The sequence below is a fragment of the Lathamus discolor genome, chromosome 1 (assembly GCF_037157495.1).
Source record: "Lathamus discolor isolate bLatDis1 chromosome 1, bLatDis1.hap1, whole genome shotgun sequence".
NCBI lineage: Eukaryota > Metazoa > Chordata > Aves > Psittaciformes > Psittacidae > Lathamus > Lathamus discolor.
This window is the reverse complement of record NC_088884.1, coordinates 104819103-104840815: the sequence shown is the minus strand read 5'-3', so window position 1 is coordinate 104840815 and position 21713 is coordinate 104819103. Positions and strand designations below refer to the sequence as shown.

Here is a 21713-nt window from a genome sequence, read left to right as displayed (position 1 = left end):
CCAGACTTCATACCTCATTGTGTCTTCCTGTGCCTGTGCGTATGGTTTGTGCACATTCATTTTTGAAAGCTCATTATTTTCAACTGTTAAGATGCTCTGTGTCTGAGAAATATTTAAATACAGAGCTTTCTAATGAGCTTTTAGTTGACATTCTGTCCTTTGGACTGAACCTTGATTTGTGCTGTGGGCAAATTCAGTTGTTTGAGTCCTTACCCTAAGAACCAGCTTGGTACCTGTGCTGTACTTGTATGGAACACAGAGTCTTAGTCAAGAGTCTTGCATTCACTGCCTTTCCACTTGGCTTCCTTAGCAATACTTATTCCTTTAGCTTTCTGATTTGGCACTAATCATTTGTGCTAGCCAAAACAGTAGGGGGGGTGAGAAAAAGTCCTTTTTTTTTTTTTTTTATGCTATAGCAAAAGAACACCTTAAAAGTACAAATATTCAAAAATACTCCCCCCGTGAAAAAGTCTGGTAGAAATGCCATATAAAAGAAGGTTTTGTGAAGCAAGCTCTTGTCTTTCTGTGACCCAGCCCCAACTTTTGCTTTTCTTTTGATGGATTTCTGTATCAGCTTTTCTTTTATTTTTTCCCTGAAGTCCATTGCTTTCTACCTGTTCATATGGTGAGTGAGGGGTGTCATGCATGGGGCAGGTGAAATATAGGCAACTTACGGACCGGGGAAATACATGGAAAATTACTTCTTTATTTCCCTGTTCCTTTGGACATTGATTAAATATCAAGTTAGTGGCTTCCCCTTAAAAAAATTGCTTCCTTGAAAACAAGCCATCCTCCTCCCTCTGAGCCTAATGATGGAAATGTACAGGTGATATTGATAGAAGCTAAGTTTACTTGAGTGTAACAACATTAAACACTGTTTATGTACAGTAATCTGCCAAGCAAATGATGATTAGTTTTTCTTTGTTCAATATGTCTGTCTTTACCCTAGAGAAGTGCCTGAACACACAAGAACCAGAGTGTGAGGGCTGGAAAACCATTAGCAGTCACTGGATTTAATATGATGTATTTAAAAGGTCTTTAAGTCATGCAGTTTTTTCAGAAGATCCTTGAACTATCAGGCCCTTCTTCTTCTCTTTGTTTTGGTAAGCGCAAGTAAGATGGAGTGCAGGTGAGGTGCAGGCACTGACTAGATACAGATCTTCGATCCTGCTGACACTCAGTGGAGTCTCAATGGAAAGTAGGAAACTAGAGGAGGGTTGAAATGGTCTGTGTGAGTTCAGCCCTGCCAAGGTTGTGCTGGAAGATGAGACGGTAGCGAGAGGCAAGGCGCCAGTTCTCCATTGATCTCATTCAGGACCAGATTGTAGCCCTCAGTATGCACACTCGGTTTCAGCTGATGTGTTCCTTCCCCATCTTTTGAGAGGGTTAAACTCTGTATTACTAGGCAATGAAGTACTTTAGTGAAAGGAGGAATTTAGTTCAGTATCTTGTTTTCTAGTTTCCATTAGCTTTAAGCTTTCAAGTCCAATTCAAGAAAGTGTTCCTGTGAAAGAACTGTGCTCGAGCTTGTGCTCAAAATAAGTTCCTGACCTGGACCATTTACACAGAGGATGGCTTTAGCATGTGTTGTAAGCAGGTGCTCAAAATGGTTTCCTGATTCACAGCTTGAAACTGAGCAATGACTCTTACATGTGTGCATGACAGAAAAAAAGGGATGGGGAGGGGGATATTAACCTTGCCATTTCCTTTGTTCTTTCTCTGTTGTTTGTATTGCTACAAGCATCATATTTCTAAGTAGGGCTGTGAAGTGAAAAAATGTGCAGCTGAGACAGAATATGCAGGCCCAGAAGGATTCTATGAATTCTTCTGGGCATGGGTAAAAGGTGGAATAGGAAAATGAAGACATTAGTGACTCTCTCTGTTCTTTTCTTCCATTTTTTCAAGTGGCTTCCAGAAATACTTACAGAAAACACGTTTGCTGTGCAAAAAAACCTACTCTTTTGTGGTTGCATGATTAGTAATTGTGACAAGTGAGTAACTGGGTAAGATGGAGAAGATACAGAACGTGTTAGTGTGTGCTAGATTTTAGGGAGATTTAGCCATCCTGTGGTTAAAAAAATGTTACTCCAAATCCCCAGATGGTCAGCTTGCATTTTCTTGAAAGTAGCTAGCTTTCTACAGATGACTTGGCTGGATGTTACTTGGGGTTATTTGGGGTGTTAGTTGATGTTGGAGTAGTTACTCATTGTGTTTGTGTATGCTTCATTAATGAATCTCTGGGACAATGAGAGAAATGAAGCAATCCAGAGGAAGCATGTCCCTGTGGTTACACAGGAAACTGCCTGGTTGGAAGCAGGTTATTTGAGAGTCTTACCCTGCTTGACACTGGTTGTAGCTCTCGACAGAGTCAGGGGTGAGGGAAAACAAAGCAGTCTACATATAAGAATGTAAAATTTCCTCCAGAAGTTGGATGCAATGGTTACAGTAGGGCATGTGTCTGCTTGGTCCCTCGTGGAGGGAAGCGCAGCCCTACTGCCTTGTGCTGAGGGCAATGCCTGTCATTGGGAGCATGTGTAGGAGGGCAGGGGATGAGGAACCCCAGGGATGGGCAGACCTGATTCATTCTTTCAAACCTTATGTTGCCGCTGTGGCACTGAGGGCAAGGACTCAAAGGGCCATTGGATGTTACCTTGAACGTACTCATAAGGGCAGAAGATCTGATGGATTTTATCAGAGAAGGTGGTGTATCCCTGGAAGATGTCCTGAGTCACTGCTGAGCGGACAAAATGCTGCATGTGCCTGTTATTCCTGCAGCACTTTGGTGTAATTTTCCAGCCTTGGTCTCAAGCTTGGCATGAAATCGCCACCATTACTGTCTGGCAGATGTAACTTCCTTCGAGAGTGATAGTTTCCCCATACAAAAGGACAGCCGGTTGAGAACAGTCTTGGAAAGAGACCAATCGCCTAGAAGATTAAAACTGGAAACAGAATTCTAGGGAATGCGGAAGCCAATTAAATAGAAAAGCTACAATGTAATTAACAAGTACGTTGACTGGTAGGTCTTTACCAGTTTGGCTGTCACGTTTTGCTCCTTGAAGAAGGAAGGAAAAGTTGCTCTGATGAGACGATATGTTCTCATGGCTGAGACAGGTATATTTTTGATGACTGAAGTAGGGCTTCCTTTCTAATTTCCATTTGCAGGAGCAATGCCATTTCACTCCATGCACTTCCTGCCAAGGTCTGAGGAAGAGCATCTTCCTCATTTGCCACAGTCTTTGCAAGGGCTCTGCTGGTGCTGACCATTGCCAGGGGCTGGAACCGTGCAGGTGTCAAAGAGGGGCTCTTTCACCAATAACCTCTGGTTCTTATGGGCTTAAAATACATCAGGAACAGCGCAAGGACTTAGAGCAGCAGAGCTATACTGCAGGAAAATAAGGAGGGGAAGATGGACCCAAAACCTAATAGTAAACTGTAAAATGGGGGGATGAGAGGAACCACCCTCAAAAGCATCAAACATACTTCATTATCCTCCTTTTCTTGGTGGTATATTTATTGACTGAAGCTGCTACCTGTCCTCTCCCTGATTTTGGGATCCCAGATGAGAGGAGGGTATTCCTGTTGACCCATGAGCACTGCCTGCCCTTCCCGAACTGCTTCACAGGGGTTCTGCCTGACAGACATCAACTCGTGAGACTTGTGGTTGCATTACATTTGTTGCTCAATTGTTTAATGAAATGCTTTGGAATGGAAATGTGAAACTGGATAGAAATATAAAACCTACTAGCACAATCTCTTAATTGCAGTGCTGTAAAAGATTATTGAGCACATGATTACTGTACTTGCAGGGGGGACAGTGGGGAGGAAAGAATATTGAATGAAAGACACTGAACTCTTCAGCTGCTAAGAGCGATGATTTATTGTCAGTCTGATCATCAGGCTAAGCAGGGCAACTAAACTGACAATAGTAAGTGCTTTTGGAGGTAGAAATTGCCTCATTCAGGGTATTCAGTGTGTAGGACATGTAAATTCTACCGGGATAAATGCACAAAGAATGATTAATTAATAGCGGCGAGATACTCATGCATGCACTGTCCTTAGGCAACCCAGGAAAAGTATTAATCAGCACACTGCCTGATTACTGGCAGATTAACTCCTGTATGTAAGAGTTTGCCATTTCAGCTAGAAACTTCATTATCCCTCTGCCTTCCTGTAGAAATCATGGCTTTTATAATGTGATGTGGTTCAGAGAAATTACCTCGTGTTTTTAAGCAGCCAAGGAGAAGTGCTTCGAGGCACATTTGCGTTATCATGTTTTGGTATTGCTGCAAGCCTTTCAAGACACAAATCCTTGCAGAAGCTGTATCCGTCTTTCAGATATCTCACCTAGGGTAGGCAACAGCAAGTAAAAAAATACTAGCTCTGTACTGAGCTAGCAGTTAGTTGACTTGGTGTACAGCTGTGTGCTTTCCAGAACAGAGTATGGTTATTAGGGAGTACTGGTCCAAGGGCACATGCCGCTCAGGAAGGTGAGGCAAGTGTTTTGAGAGTGGCCTTACTGGTTTCCACCAGCACTCCATTTCCCAGTTTGCTGCATGGTTTCCCCATGCTGCCTAAGAACAAGGAAGGACACCTGGCTTTATCTGCTTGCAGAAGGCCGTCTGTTGCTCAAGCCTTTCTCTACGTATTTTGGGACATCCCATGTGCCTGTTGGACTCTGGTGCACACAGATGCAGAGCAAGTGCCATGCCCACATCAAGCAAGTTGGAGAGATTTCCAGTGTTTGCCATGGGTCTTTGTGCTGTCAAACCCACGCTGTTGTCCTGTGGGAAGCAGAGCTAGCTGTTGCTTTAGATCTGAGCCAGTAATGTTCCCACTGACCGCATGCAAGTGTTGCTGAGGATGGTAAAGCCAAGCAGTTTGCTATTTCTCATCTGTCTTCCAATACAAAGAGATGTTTGCTTTTCAAATAGAGGCTCAGGTGATGCAAGGGCAGTGTTTTGGTTTACTGTTTTGGTTTTTATTTTAATTGGAAACAGATGTTGAATAAATATGTTCAGAATTGAAAGTTAAAAGTATTTGCAGCTTTTTAAATTATTATTTTAAGGGAGTAGCTTCTTGTAGTCGCTAAAAGTAATAGCTTGTATAGAATGAACTGCATGTAAATATTTTTAAAAAGCAGGAAAAAGGGAAGATAAGCTGCTTCAGAGTGTATTTTGGAGCAGCATATGCTTTGCAGTGAGGATTAGGCGTGCATCAGTACCTGCCTAATGCGTCCTGTCATGGATTATTGCTCTTGCATGTTTGAATGCTTTCCAAGTCCTTTTGAATGACAATGAGATGCTTTGTTATATAGACATCAGGCTGATGATTTGAATGCAGTTTGAAACACCACTCAGATACAGGACATGTGTGCCTCTAATAAAACTGAACAACTGTTACAAACCATAGGAAAATTAGCAGGCACTTGTGTGCTTTGATGGAAAAATTGGGAAATACTTCTGGAATAATTATAGTCTGCCAGAGGGTACAGGAAGGATTTTTAAGTACTTTTCGGTGTATAAACAGATCTGCAAACATTGCTAATCTTTTTCTGTTCCTACTTAGTCCTTGCTATACAGATAAGACTTGTCCAACCTGTTACTCAGTACATGCTGTTATGTAAGTGGAAAACTCCAAAGAACCTTTTCATTCATGCATGATTTGTTTGCTGCTAATTCCTATGAAAGTACGAAACAATCTTTAATATTACTTCAATTTTTCTTAATCTTGAATTAGTTACAGTACTGTTCTTTTTCTGTTCATAGCGCATTGTTTCTGATTTAGCCAGTTGTTTGGGGAAGGATTTTAAGCACAGATTATGTTTCACAAACAAATATTACAGATTTGCTGATGTGCTCAGTAGATTGCAGGGAGTTAAAGATTCAGAAGGCACAATTGCACCTATCCTTATTTTTGAAACAGTTTAATGCACCTGTATTTGTCGGTTTTGCATTTGTTATGGTTCACAGCAAATTAAACCACTGATAGCATTTGATGTGTAGTTTAAACAACTTCAGGTCTGCGGTGATGAAAGGAAGAGATGTGAAGGCTGATATTACATTCCTTTTTACACTGGGCTTGATTTGCATGAAGCTGTAGGACTTCAGGAGTACATGTTTGCCTGCAGATGGGATGGTAGCAGTGGGTAGAAAGGAGGACACTTCTGACTGTGCAGGAAATACAAGGTGAAAGGCTTCTGGGCTCTGCAGCAGTGTCACTGCTATGCCAGCCTTGCAAACTGTCTGACAGCGTTGGGGGAAGGGCTGGGCGAAATCAGGCCTTTGAAAAACACTGGGCTTTTTTGGAAGTGTTTAAGGAATAGGCTTACATGTGCTACAATGGTATGGGTGGCTGTGTTGCCTTAAGAGGAGAACTGATAAAAGATAAGTTGAGGTGTATATGCATGTATTTGTGTGTCAGCAAAGCAAGGCAGTGCTGAAACTGGTGATCCACTTGAATGACATGGTGTGGGGAAGTTGCAGGGGCTCTCCATGGAGAAATGGTGCTGAAGCTGAACTGCGTGTGGAATGACGTGATGCAGCATGTAGGCGTAAGTGTGATGTGGCACTTGTGGACCACAGGGCAATGCCACTGATGGATTTAAGAGCTGCTTGCCAGAGCATGGAGAAAGTCAGGCTCCTGGGGAAAACTAGTGGCATAGTCACTTGGCTGGATGTGCAAGGGATGTTAGCTATGTGAGGAGGAGTATTACGTGAGATTTAAAATGCAGACACATGAAGCAGCTGCTCACTAAACATTTTGGTTTCTTTTTCACTAACTATGTATCTTGCGAAAATTCTTCTTTGGGGTAGCAGGGAAAAATAGTGGTGGGGTTTTAACAGCATTTAGGAAGCCAGTTCTATAAAATCAGTGAACAAAAGGCACATCTGCTTGAATAATTTTAATATAGTCTTAAAGTAGAAAATTTATTGCATTTGACATCTTGCACCTGCAGTAAACATTTAGTCAGTATAGCCAAAGAACTGAAGTAGAAAAATAGACTGTAAGACCTGAATCCATGATTTAACTTTCTCGTTTTGTTGAGTACTTCTATGCTAGGTCAGGAATAAAATGTTGGGATAGTTGGTGTGAAGAAGCAGTAGGTCTAAGCAATCATAGTTTCCTTTTCTACAGTTAGTAAGATGGAATTCTGTGTGTGAATCCAATTTTGTATTTGTGTGAAAACAATAATTAAAATAGGTCTTTCTCTAGCAGAACTAGTTTGAATGGCCTTTTTAGCTAATATCGCACATCTCCAAGATTTGCCAGTTAAAGGCATTCTTTTAGAGCCTATTTTAAAGAAATAGAAAGCTGACTTAATTTTTACATTCCATTTTTTGTAGGTTGCGAATGCGAATGCACAGTTCTCTTGCAGCCTTTAAACGTATTAACAATAAATTCATTTTACAGAACAAAACAAAAAACAAAATAGGCATTTCAAGACCAAAAGCAAACGACCATGTACGATAGGTTTTGTAGAGGGTAGAATGTAGGTTTTAGCCTACATATTTTCCCAGGCAGACCTGGAAGAGCTCATCCAAGGTGCTGGATTTCTGCCACTGAGAGGAGGAATTCAGAGGCATATGGGTACAGTGGGAGATTTCATGCAGCACTTGGCTGAGAAAGCCTTTAGACTGATTGGGCAGCAGCTGATAACCACTTCTGTCTGTTCAAGTATGCCTTATCAGTGTTAAGAAACAGTGATGTTTTGCTAGTGGTGGGTGAATTGATAAGATACCACAGTCATGGCCTTTGTGTTTCTGCTGTAGACATCTAGCTGTGCTGGGCAGTTTTGCACGCACATGCATGCAGCAAAAGACTAACCCTGCTCTAAAAGGCTTGCTGCTTACCGTGTAGTAGTTACCTTGTTCCTGTGCTCATAGACTAACTTAGAGCTGTAACAGAAAGATTTGGCATAGAGATAATAGCTGAAGCGTTGCACTGAAGTGCAAGGTGCTAGAGGATTCAGCCTGGCTTAACAAAATTTGAGTTCTGGCACTCTTCCACCCAATTTACTTCAGCCACATAATTTTCCTGAGCTGGAGTTTGTAAGCTAACACTCGAGTTAAATTTATTTATGTGTCTCAGGCTCACTTATACAATTGGGAGAAGTGCACAGTTGTATTTATTATGAGTGGCATGTAGATAATCAAGAGGAAGAAGCATTGTGGGAGGGGATAATCCTGCACAGCAGTTCGTTCCAGAGCAGTGAGAGTTGTGCTGGGTGCTGTAATCCTGGTAGGGAGCAGAAGGTGTCAAGGTGGATTTCTTGATGGGTGTGCTCACACTGAATTTTCTTGTTGCCTTCATACTGTCTGAACACTGATTTATGCAAACAAATTACCATGGTGCTGCAGTAAGTGGCCACATTTGAGTTCCTTTGTACATTCTTAATTCATGGCAGTTGCTAAGTGCTTTACCCCTGTTCTCATCAAGGGAAATAAGAAAAATGACCTTGCAGCAAGCTCTAGGTGTTGCAGTGGCAGGGTAAGTGCCACTGAAAAAGTTACCCTGCTGCCAGTGTTCTTGGGCTTGCTCTGTGGCAAGTATGGAATAATACAATAATGTTTTTTGGTGATAGGATGACATTTGACTTTTAAATACATAAAAATGGGAAGAGGTCACTTCTGAGAAAGCAGAACATGATCTTGTATTCAGGATGTTTCCATGTGAAACACTTGATTTAAAAGCTGAACTCTGGTTACAGGAAGTTTTAAGTGCAGTCAATTTTTAACAAAATCATAATGTAGGTAGCACCCTTCAGAAAAAGACTGGTTGCTTTTCAGAAGGCTGCGTACTCTGAGAACAGTTCTTTTGCAACCGTGGGTTACTACAGTACGTGTGTGGTCACTTAAGCACACATTTTCCCTAGCAATGTTTGATCCGAGGTCATCTCGTTTTAAAGTTACTTTACGTTTTTGTTGTATTGTAGTGCTTACTCTGGGTGGAGCATGAAAAGTAATGTTTACTCTGGGGGATTCCCTGGGAAGGGAATGTGTTTTTCAGCTGTCTCTATCTTTCTCCTCCTTATATGAGGCAATTAAAATGAGAGTATAGCATTAGAGATGATTTTTCCCTTGCCCATTGACATAGGTTTTTTCTGGCTGATTTCTCAACTTTCTATTTTTCTGGAGGAAGAAACACTGGGGAAAATCGTCACTTATCCCTGCCTTTTTCCTCTGTTGTTTCACTACTGTTTCCTTGCATCATTTTTCCATTAATTCTGTAGAGATGTGCATGACACTCGGTGAGGGCTTTGTGACAATTTGTGTGTTTGTGTGTGTGTATAATACTTGGTAGAAGTCTGGAAGTCTTTGATCTGGAAATGTGTCACAGTTTTTATGTGGGAGCTCAGCTGGCTTTAGGAAGGCAGGTAAAAAAATGTTCATCTTCATGGGTGCAAGTGCATTTGGGCATATATCTGCATCCTGACTAAGCTAACTTTTCAGTCCTTGTTGATGAAGCGAGAGGAGACATGGATAGGCTCCTCTTGCCTGCGAAAGTTGCTCACATGTAAGCTCAGTCTTGTCACAGTTGGGTCACCACAATCAAGGATGCTCGGTGTGTAGCTGCAAGGGGGACTCTTGAGCCTAGGAAATAGTCCTGCACTCAGGTCCCATTCTAGACCACACATCTAGAGCTGCTCCACCAGTGTTGCATCTGAGGCACCATCAGCTTTGTCTGAATCTTTCTGTCATACTCAATTACTGCAATAGCACTTGAGTTGCAGATCTTTACTCACCTACCCCAAAAGACATGGTTGCCTTCAGGGCTGAAAGGCAGTTGGACCCCTTACTTGGTTTGGGGAGATGCCACGCTACGTGCTGATGAGTTAGGCTGCTGTATACAGCATGCCTCGCTTCTCAGAGGTGAAGCGCTTGGGATTTTTCATTGCACGTACCTGGTGATTTAAATTTTTCACATTTCCTCCTTTGCCTGCCACATCCCAATCAAACAAAGCCTTAAATTCATCACCGTTCCAACGCCTTGTCTACTGTCTTTGTAATTACACTCCATGCATATACACCTTCTTAGAAGCCTTCCTAATACATCTGCATTTAGATGGAGAATGACAGCTTTTGTATTCCCTGTCTAACTTATAATTAACACCTTTTCTGACAGCGTTCTATTACCATCAGCCTATGTGGGGTGAGGTTGAAAGCCTGGGTTTCTTCAGAGACTTGATTTCTGCAGCATCAGAAATGGAGAGACTGCCTCTTGGTTTGTTCAGGTGCTTCCTCTATGGCAACAGAGTCAGGTGCCCTCACTGAAGACGATTCAGTAAAGATTGTGTAAACTGAAGTAACTGTTACATGTCTCCAGAGTTTCTGAGTTGCTGTTGTGTGCAGTTATTAAGTGAGGCTGGCCGTCAGCATGAGCTCCTGCTTTTTGTTGGGAGCATCTTTCTGCCAACAGGCTCTGTTTGCAGGCTGTATTCTGACCTCTCAAGGGTTCACCGTTTTAGGAGCTGGTCGTTTGTGTTCGATAGTCATCAGGAGGCTTTTTTGCCTCTTGCAGTCGAAAGCTTTCTGCTTGTAGGGTAAAGGTGTGTGTCTGTGGAGACTGAGGACTGGTAGATGCGAGCAGGAAAGCTCCTGTCAGTGTGAAGGGGAGGAGCAATAGGGTGCCCTGCTGCTTGGGAGAGCTCTGCAGCTTGGAGCACTCCTAGTGGACACATTTCAGATGGAGAGTGTCACGCCTTCTTTGAAAGTACCCACGGCCTGTCTAGTGCAGTATTGCTAGAATGGATTTCATTTACAAGGAAGTGAAGGTTAGATTTTAAACATTTGGGTGCCTAAGGGGAACTCCAAGTCCTGAACCTTTTGTTTGCCTTTTTGGAGCAGGCAGAGGTTGTCACCATCAATTATTTGCATATTCTCACAAATCTTTTTCCTCTTCTGAGCCGTCAGAGGATTGTGGACCGTAGTAGGCTGAGGAATAGTGTTCCGAATCCCAGGGTGCGCTTTTAAGTGCACAGCCATTTGAGGATTTGGAGGGTGTGGGCTAAATTCTATGAAGGGTCTTTATTTCCTTTTCGTTCAGAGAACACGCAGGACAGGAGGAGAGGCGGAATTTCTCCCTGCACCAGTCTGTGTTCTGAAAGCATTGTCACGGGCTGGATTGTTGGGTACCAGCAGCATTTGGAACTCTGTAGTAACAATTGTCACTGAGAGTGTCTTCGGAGCACGTTGGTGTTTCCATGGTTTCTGTTACAGACCCAAGCCTGGATGATGCCATGGGTCAGGGTGCGTGCTTTACCGAAGTCTGTGAGCCGAGTATCATTCCTGGAGTCAGTGAAGGACCTGCTCCAGCATGGAGAAGTATGTGCCTGTTTGAGTGCGTAGCAGAACATGATCTGGATGTTTTGGGAGTGGGCTTTTGGGACAATGCAAGTATCGAAGCTGCTGCTGTGGAGAGGAGCAGGGGTGACCCTGCAGCTGTGGCAGCAGCGGGGATGTGTGAGGGACAGCTCCCGGGAGCCTGGCAGGCAGCTCCACCGCACGGGTTTCCTGTGGCGGCGCCTGGCAGGCCGTGCAGGCCTCCTGTCCTCCTGGCACGGGCCCATGCGGGCCTGAGCCGGCTGTGGTTCTCCAGGGCTTTCTGCCCGGCTTCCTAGCACTGATCTGGGGAGACCGGGCAGTGGTGTGAGTTACAGCATAGCCCAGGTTTGCAACAGCTTGGAAGAGCATATTGACACCTCCCCTAAATGGTGACGTTACCGGTGGGCAGAAAAGGTGTCTCCGCAGATGCTGGGACTAGGATAACTACAAGCTTGTATTTAAGAAGTGCACGTTGCAGTAGACAGCAGCTGCTTCTGCTCTGAAATAGGAATGCCATCTAGTGCAATGCAGCTAGTTTTTAAATGAAAGCCCCCTCAGTATGAGATGAGACTGCGAGCATGGAAGCTGGACACCCGCATGATAAAACACACAAACGGACATGAGCGTTAGCTGTTGTCTTCAGGTAGTTTGTCTGTAACTTAGAGGCAGGAGGGCTGGTGCTCTCAACCGCACGATCAAATAAGCAGCTACTCGGTGTTTATTCCCTTATCCTTCTGCTTTTACAACTGCATCTCCTTCTGCACACTGAAGTTGGAGGACAACTCGGAGTGAAAGTTGGTTTTACCCTTTTCAGAAAGGGAGGCAGAGGGACAGTGATCCTGAGCAGCAATGTCAGCTGTGCATGGGCAGCAGCCTGGGCCGTCAGTCGCCATGCCTGCACAGGGAGGCCTGCAGTAGTACCAGCGCATGACTGACCTTGCTGAGCAATGGCCCAGAGACCCGTACGTGGGAGAGCACCCGTGCCTGCCAGGCCGACCCGAGCAGGCCCGTTCGTCCTCTTTGCAACTTGCAGGCACTGGCATTATGGCAGAAAGGCAGCGTCCCTTCCCCTCCACTCCATCCCTCCTCCCTTTCTTTTCACGCACTCTTTAGAGAGAATTTATTGCTGGGAAGAGAGCTTGGGATGAGGGAAGGCTGAGGGAAAGGAAAGGCCTTTAGAAGTGTTACAGCTGCTGCTTTTGCAGCAAGCGGCAGGTAAGATGTTTTAAATTCAGTGTTGGGATACCTATAGGAAAGCTAGCTACTTCTCGTTGTCAATAGCATTGTTGCAAGAGACACAAGTTACAGTAGTTTAGGGTTTGCCTTTTCCTGGAATATAATCAGAACCTCTGAGCAAAACAGCTTGATTGCTCTGAATTTGGATGCTTGCCAGCCTAGAAATAGAAGGATATCCGTAATCCACATGGAAATAGCACGGTATTTTAGTAGAAAACAATTTGCAGCATCATAAAGTGTGGTGATTTTTGATGTGTGTTTGCGTTTTGGGGTGTTTTTGCTGTCAGTGTTTGAACTCTTGCTCTAAGCTGAGATCTAGTGAGGTGTTCACAGCAGGGCATAATGCAAAACAAGAACCTGCACTGACAGCACAAATACAAATAGCCCGCAAGGTTTTCCACAGTGCTTCCTCCGTGTCAGACTGATGTCCTGCTTGCCCTCTTTCCAGTAACATTTGCCTGTGCTCGTGCCTGTATGTGCACACACATGTTCTGTTTTGTCTTAACAATAACATCGTCTTAATTATTAAGGGAAACTGGTAAAGAGGATGAAATATGAACAGGTGTGCTGATGCCTTGGTTTCTGATGAACATTTATGGACTCAGATAGGGTTTTGTTTACCCAGGTTCATAACCTTTTAATGTTTGAGGGCTGCTTGGCTATTTTGGGGGGAGTTGTGGGGCTTTGGTTAGAGGTTTTGTTGTTGTTGTTTGGGGTGTTTTGGTTTAGTAGTTTTTGGGTTTTGGTTTTTTGTTAGGTTAGTGTTTTTTTTGGGGTTTTCTGCATGGTGCAGAAGATGAACCTTGTGAGCTGGTGTGTCATGTCCAAATGACGACTTCCCTTCGTTTTGCTGGAGGTTTGCTCTTGTGTGCCGGAGGTCAGGCCTGTTTTGCATGACTGAAGAATGAGCTCTCGTTGCCTAACACAAGGCTCGTTGGAACCAATAATAACTGTGTTGGCAATGTCAGTGAGCTCTGGCTCACCCTCCTGATCTGCAAATTGAAACAACCAAACCAACCACAAAACCTCTTGGTCAGAATTTCCACGTGCTTGTTTCTCAGCAGAGTCTCACTGCGTAGTAGTTCAACCTCTCAGTGCTCTTCCAGCCAGGGAGATGCACACGTGGTCATGCCAATATCTGTGGATCGTCAGTAATGATTTTCAGTCTGGGCGTAGTGCTGATAGTGGCATGCTGGTGTGTATTTTCCCTCAAGATCAGTAATTTGAGTAGTTCACAGCTCCTGCCCTTTCAATCCAGCAACCATAGATAAAAAAAGCCGAACAGTTAATACCAGGTCATGTTCAGTGAAGTTTTACCATGCAAAGGGAGAACACAGATAAACATGTGCATCCCCACTGACTCCCAACATCAGCCATGTGGTGTGTGGAAATCATACCCAGCTTGTTAACCAGATCCATCTGAAGTACTGCATGTATTTGTTGTTGGTTTGAGAAAGTTGATCTCCATTTTCTCCTTGCCAATCACTTTAATGTTAAGAAGCTGATGAGGGAAAAAAGTTTTAGATTACTATTGAAAGCTAAGCAAGCAGGGGGTAATGAAGTCATTACAAGAGAGGATGCATGACTAGTACCATGCTGAAGCTGTTACTCAAAGTCCTCAGTGCTTTATAGGAATGGCCACTACTACCAGAGTGCACCTTGAAAGACCTCAAGTCCTCGAGTACTATTGCATGTGCCTTACTAAATAATAATGCAGATTAGAACGTGATGGATGTTAAAAGTTTTTGAAAGGTAACAGAGATAGTTAGGGAGGCTGGGAATGGGTCTTGTAGAAGAGAAGTTTCTCTCTTAGCCTTGACAGTGTTCCCCGAGAAAGGCTTGCGTTCAACCTCATGGCTTTTGGGTCTTTCTCTGTCCCTTCTGAAGGAGGCAAACCGTCTCTTACCTGGGAAGATAAAAATGAGATTCACTCATTTTAAAACTATCTGTTTTAAAAAGAGATTGGATTGGCTGTGGCTTTTGTTCTTCTGTATTGTTTAGATGAGCGTTTTAAAGTGCTTTCATTTCTTGTCGGCTTGGGCTTCAGCAGAGAGCTGTGCCAGCAGAACAGCTTGTCTGCGAGAGGCCTGGATCTGAAGGGTGCTGCAAGGATCTGCACACTGCAGTAACAAAGTAGATTTGGGGGAAAGCTAGTTGCTGAGGTGAGTAGCTTGAGAGAGGACGCCTGCAACACCGGAGTGGAGAGGGGAGAGATCAGCGTCCAGGAGCCTCAACTCAGAGCGACAAGAGCCACTGAGGAGGGAGCCTCAAGTCCTCAACAGGACTTGCCCAGGACTCGGAAGCTCAGCTCCCGCGAGGGGCTGACTCACAGGGGGTGGAGCCAGGAGGCGTGGCCCCAGATGGGAGTGGCTAAAAAACCTTCCCAGGGAGCGCGGCGACCAGAGCCGGCAAACAGAGAGCGTCGAGGCAGTTCGCGCGGGCAGGCGAGCGGGCAGGGGAGCGCGCAGGGAAGCGTTCCAACTGCCTCATCGAGAGGACTCGCCTGGAGTACAGGAGGGGGAAGGAGTGCTGAGAGACGTAGACGGATTCATTGACCAGATAGATCATGGTTACAACACGATCGAAAGCTGTAGTGAGTACTAATGTGGGTATCCAGACTGAGCCTTCCTGCAGACATGCAGCTGTGCAGGTCTCTGGCTGCAGCGAATGCCTGAGCCTGGCACTTGTATTGGAGGGAGCCAGTGATACTGCTTGTGTTCGCTGTGAGCAAATAAATGACCTGCTCAGGCAGGTGGCTGAACTGAGGGAGGATGTTGAAAGGTTGAGAGCCATTAGAGAGTGTGAAAGTGAAATAGATTGGTGGAGCCACACCCTAAGGCAAGGGCAGAGGGAAGTGGTTCAACAAGTTATGGATCCCCTTCCCTCCTACCATCAGACAGAAGGAGAGAGCTTAATGGACAAGGATGTATGGAGGGAGGTTCCTCCTCAGAGAGGTAAGCAAAAACCCTCACAATCCCTTCCTCCCTCCCAATTGCCCTTGAATAACAGGTACGAGGTCTTGGAAATTCAGGGCCAGGTGAATGGAGATGGTGAGGCAAATCTATCTAGTGAGTCACCCAGGGCTAGTCACTCACCCACATACCTCAGAACTTCCCCAACCAAGAAGAAAAGAAGAGTAATTGTGGTGGGTGACTCCCTTCTGAGGGGGACAGAAGGGCCCATTTGTCGACCGGATCCACCCCACAGGGAGGTCTGCTGCCTGCCTGGGGCTCGGATTAGAGATGTTAAAAAGAAACTCTCTGAACTGGTGCAGCCGTCTGACTACTACCCACTGCTGGTTTTTCAGGTTGGCAGTGACGAAATTATTACGAGGAACGTAAGGGCAATGAAGAGAGACTACAGGGTCCTGGGACGGCTGGTTAAAGGGTCTGGAGCGCAAGTGGTGTTTGCCTCCATACCTGTTGCAAGCGAGGGTGAAGGGATATATAAAAAGACTCTGCAGGTTAATGTATGGCTACGTGACTGGTGCCAAAGGCAGGGGTTTGGGTTTTTCAGTCACGGGCTGCTGTATGGGACACCTGGTTTGCTGGTGGCAGGTGGGATACACCAGTCCCAGAGAAGAAAAAGGGTTTTGGGGCAGGAGTTAGCAGGGCTTATTGACAGGGCTTTAAACTAGTTATGAAGGGGGGAGGGGATTTAACTGGGCCTGTTGGGGACAAGCCCAAGAGGAACATGCTAGGGATTGAAGGATGGCGGGCTAAGGAGGACTATCAATCTCTTGTTTCATTTGTGGGAAAGGATAGCTTTTTAGACCCTGTCCCGCAGGGGAAAAAGGGTACTAGGACTGGCTCCCTGAAATGCCTGTACACCAATGCACGCAGCATGGGGAATAAACAGGAGGAGTTAGAAGTCTGAGTGCAGGCTAAAGGTTATGATCTAGTGGCGATTACAGAGACATGGTGGGACAGTTCACATGACTGGAATGTGGTCATGGATGGCTATGTCCTTTTTAGGAAAGATAGGTCAGCGAAGCGAGGTGGTGGAGTTGCTCTTTACGTGAGAGAGCAACTAGAATGTATTGAGTTCTGTCCGGGGTCAGATGAGGAGCAAGTGGAATGTCTGTGGGTACGAATTAAGGGACAGACTGGCACGGGTGATCAGTTGTGGGGGTCTATTACAGACCTCCTCATCAGGACGAAGGAGTTGATGAGGCTTTCTACAGGCAACTGGAAGTAGCCTCGCGACTACATGCCTTAGTCGTCGTGGAGGATTTTAACTACCCCGATATTTTCTGGAAGACTCACACAGCCAGTCATTCACAGTCTAGGAGGTTCCTCGAGTGCATTGATGATAATTTCTTAATGCAAATGGTGGACGTACCAACTAGGAGAGCAGCGCTGCTAGATTTAGTACTCGCCAACAAGGAGGGTTTGGTCGAAATGGTGACGGTCAATGGCAGCCTTGGCTGCAGTGACCATGAGATGGTGGAGTTTAGGATCCTGTGTGGGAGGAATAGAATACCTAGCAAAGCCACAGTTCTGGATTTCCGAAGGGCCAACTTTGGCCTCTTCAGTCAACTGCTAAGGGAAGTCTCATGGGAAAGTGTACTAGGCGGTAAAGGGGCTCAAGATAGTTGGTCAGCATTCAAGGACCGCTTCTTCCAAGCTCAGGATCGGAGCGTCCCAATGAGTAGGAAATCAAGTAAGGGATCTAGGAGACCGGCGTGGTTAAACAAGGAGCTGCTGGGCAAACTCAAGTGGAAAAGGAGAATCTATGGATTATGTAAGGAGGGGCTGGCCGCTTGGGAGGAATATAGGACAGTTGTTAGAGGATGTAGGGAGGCAATTAGGACAGCTAAGGCCTCCTTGGAACTCAATCTTGCTAGTCGGGTTAAAGACAATAGAAAGGGCTTCTTCAAATACATAGCAAATAAAACTAACACAAGAGGCAATATAGGCCCACTGCTGAACGAAGTGGGTACCCTGGAGACAGAGGATATAAAGAAGGCAGAGGTGCTGAATGCCTTCTTTGCCTCTGTCTTTACTCCTGCAGACTCTCCCCGAGGGCCCTGGATTTCTATAGCCCCAGAAGGAGTCAGGACAAAGGAGGAGTTTGCTTTGGTAGGTGAGGATTGGGTTAGGGATCAGCTATGCAATCTGGACATCTGTAAATCGATGGGTCCGGATGGAATGCACCCACGGGTGCTGAGGGAGCTGGTGGAGGTCATTGCTAGGCCACTCTCCATCATCTTTGGTAAGTCGTGGGAAACGGGAGAGGTGCCTGAGGATTGGCGGATGGCAAAGGTCACACCAGTCTATAAGAAGGGCAAGAAGGAGGACCCGGGTAATTATAGACCGGTCAGCCTTACCTCCATCCCTGGAAAGGTGATGGAACAACTTATTCTTGACTCCATCACTAGGCATATCAAGGATGAGGGGGTCATTAAGAACAGCCAACATGGTTTTATGAGGGGGAAGTCATGTATGACCAACCTTATAGCCTTCTATGAGGAAGTGACTAGGTGGAGGGATGATGGTAGAGCGGTAGATGTAGTTTTTCTTGATTTCAGTAAGGCATTTGATACTGTCTCCCACAGCATCCTCATAGATAAGCTAAGGAAGTGTGGGCTTGACGATCAAGTAGTGAGGTGGATCGAGAACTGGTTGAAAGGAAGAAAGCAGAGAGTTGTGGTCAATGGCGCAGAATCTAGCTGGAGGTCTGTGACTAGTGGAGTTCCTCAGGGGTCGGTGCTGGGACCGGTGCTGTTTAATATTTTCATCAATGACCTGGATGAGGGAACTGAGTGCACCCTCAGCAAGTTCGCTGATGACACAAAACTGGGAGGAGTGGCTGACACACCAGAGGACTGTGCTGCCATTCAGCGAGACCTGGACAGGCTGGAGAGTTGGGCGGGGAGAAACTTGATGAAATTTAACAAGGGCAAGTGTAGAGCCTTGCATCTGGGGAAGAACAACCCCATGTACCAGTACAGGTTGGGGGTTGACCTGCTGGAAAGTAGCGAAGGGGAAAGGGACCTGGGGGTCCTGGTGGATAGGAGGATGACCATGAGCCAGCAATGTGCTCTTGCGGCCAAGAAGGCAAATGGCATCTTAGGGTGCATTAGAAAGGGAGTGGTTAGTAGGTCAAGAGAGGTTCTCCTCCCCCTCTACTCAGCCTTGGTGAGGCCGCATCTGGAATATTGCGTCCAGTTCTGGGCCCCTCTGTTCAAGAAGGACAGGGAATTGCTTGAAGGAGTCCAGCGCAGAGCCACAAAGATGATTAAGGGAGTGGAACATCTCCCTTATGAGGAGAGGCTGAGGGAGCTGGGTCTCTTTAGCTTGGAGAAGAGGAGACTGAGGGGTGACCTCATCAATGTTTACAAATATGTAAAGGGTAGGTGTCAGGATGATGGAGCTAGGCTTTTTTCAGTGATATCCAGTGATAGGACAAGGGGCAATGGATGTAAACTGGAGCATAGGAAGTTCTACGTTAACATCAGGAAGAACTTCTTTACTGTAAGAGTGACAGAGCACTGGAACAGGTTGCCCAGGGGGGTTGTGGAGTCTCCTACACTGGAGATATTCAAGGCCCGCCTGGACAAGTTCCTGTGTGATGTACTGTAGGTTACCCTGCTCTTGCGGGGGGGTTGGACTAGATGATCTTTTGAGGTCCCTTCCAACCCTTGGGATTCTGTGATTCTGTGATATAGTATGTGTGTGTGCTGTGTACTCCAGCCAACACCATGAGGAATTTAATAAGTACTGGGGAGAAAACAAACAAGTTTGTGTATTTGATGTTGCAGTTGTGTTGAAAAGTACTGTGTAGGTCTGAGTATTTGGCATTCATGGTGTGCATCAGGACAGAAATAGTAACAGGGCAGGCCGAGACGTCAGCAGCATTGTGCTGCCCAAGCCATGCACATGTATCAGAAGACGTCAAGTGGGAGAAGGAGCTTTGGGGTGATGTTCAAGTGAAGGGGACACACAAGTAGATCCCCATCATGTCTTTTAATTTCCTGTATGTTCCTCTGCCTGTCAAATGATGACAATTATGGCTGAAGAACTGATGGGAAAAAATGACAGGGAAAACAGGTGATGGTCAAGGAGGAGGAATTAAAATGAACTTAAAATTGTCCATTTATGCCATCCCCATTGCACTGAATACTATCATTGGGCTCAAAAGCATACTCGGTGGCAGCTTGAAAAGAACGAGTGGGGAGGGGGGTGCGGAGCTGGAGCTGAGCACCTTGTGGCAGTAGGTTTTGATTAGTCTGAACACCTCAGGAGAGCTCCTTGCAAGAGACTTGTATAATTTGTTAAGGTACTGACAACAGGACAAAGAGGTTGACAAGAAGCAAAGGCTGCCACTTGCCCTCCCTGCTGTGTTGGCTCGAGTGCTTGTGCAGCCATGGGGGAAATGGGCTGGGGCCCGGTGAGGGAAGAGGAGCTTCGTGATCCCAGGTAGATTTGAGTCATAGAACAGAATCACAGAATGGACGAGGTTGGAAAAGACCTTTAAGATCATCAAGTCCAGCCGTCATTTACAGAATCATGTTTTACTTCCTGGAATGTCTGGAGAATGGTTTTTCATTCAGTAAAAATTTTCCAGATAACTCGATCAGATAGGTTGAAAACATGTGGTCAACTTGAAATGCATTCTCTTAAAAAATCATTCTTACAGGTACAAGTTCCAGTAGTAGGTGTAGCAAGATTCCTTCCACTTTGCCTTATAATTCCTCTTAGGTTTTTACCTTGTGCAGTTGGTATCTCCCGTATCTGGGAGCACAAAAAGCTTTCCTGGCACGCAGGGCAAGCGATCAGCTACCTGATTATGTGTATGAGATTGCTCACTTGCAAAATGACGTTAGATGCACAGAGGAAATGCTTCTCTTATATATTGTTTGTAACAGTAGGATTTATATTTATTGGTGTGTATTTACTGAATCAGGGATCTGTGATTCCTTCTTTTTTTCAGCTTGTTTGCAGAAGTGAGCTACATGAGAACTTACTGGACACTTCTGTTTTGCTGTGTTTGGAAACTCTTTTAAGTGTGCACAGTCTAACCCTGAATATGTTTTTCAGTCTTAGTGGCACAGTACATCCTTGCTGCAGAAGCTGCATAAATGGAAGTTTGCCATCAGCATAGTTTTCCATAGCTCACATTGTGTCAGGAAACCACTTTTGCAGTAACTGGACCTCTTGATTAACTGTTTCAGGAAAGTCATCCCTCTAGCTCGACTTTCAGTAGGTGATCATTGGTGTGGTATTTGAGAAGATGTCAGTGGTGGGGAAGGCAAGGCTCTTCCCTTCCAAACTGGGACGGTCGTGAAGTCGAGTGTTCTAAGAGGAATACAGGAATTGCAGTCTGCAAGTAAACCGAGCAGTACGTGTAGAAAGAGGAGGGAGGAGAGCAAAATATGCATGCACATAGTGTGCCTGTGAGTAGAAATAGGAGAGGAGGCCAGTACCTGCATCCACATACTGTGCCTCCATGCTGCTGCTTGACAAATGTCCATAAATATTCCCAGATTTTGCAGCAGTATTTCACAGAGGTGGTGTAGTTTAAAGGATCTGCTTTTCCATGAAGTTATTCTGCTGCGCATGTTCCACAGCTTTATTGCTGTTTTGATGCGGGGATGGTGGAATTGAGTGTATGCATATGTGGTTGAGGAGGAACAGGGAGATTTGACCTGGTGCTCTCCAAATTTCTGAGAGCACCGCTTTAAATACATTTGCATGATTGCTTTAAATGCAACTGCATGGTTTGGCAGGTAAGCAGCTTTCTGACTGCCCATTTAAAGTAAAGACTAAGTTTTCAAGCCTGTTTATAAAGCTGGCAAAGTTCAGTCTCTGAAAGTGGCAACACCTTCAAAATAGTAGATTCTTTTTTACTCTCAGGTGAAGAGGTACACAGAATCACAGTCTCATGAGGGTTGGAAGGGACCTCTGAAGATCGTCTAGCCCACCTCCCTGGTGCAAGGCAGGGCCACATAGAGCAGATTACACAGGAACGTGCCCAGGCACCTTTTGAATGTCTCCAGAGAGGGGGACACCACTGCTCTCCTGGGCAGGTTGTTCCAGTGCTCTGCCATCCTTAATGTAAAGAAGTTCTTCCTCACGTTGGGGTGAAACTTCTTGACTTTTAGTTTATGGCCATTGGTCCTCGTCCTGCCATTGGGCACCACTGAAAAGAGTC

General features: G+C 45.3%; 1 protein-coding gene across 1 annotated transcript in view; it reads left to right on the top strand.

Annotated features, from left to right (window-relative positions):
- The window catches only part of LOC136006344 (AF4/FMR2 family member 1-like), a 60547-nt gene that overhangs the window by 6331 nt on the left and 32503 nt on the right, over positions 1–21713 (top strand).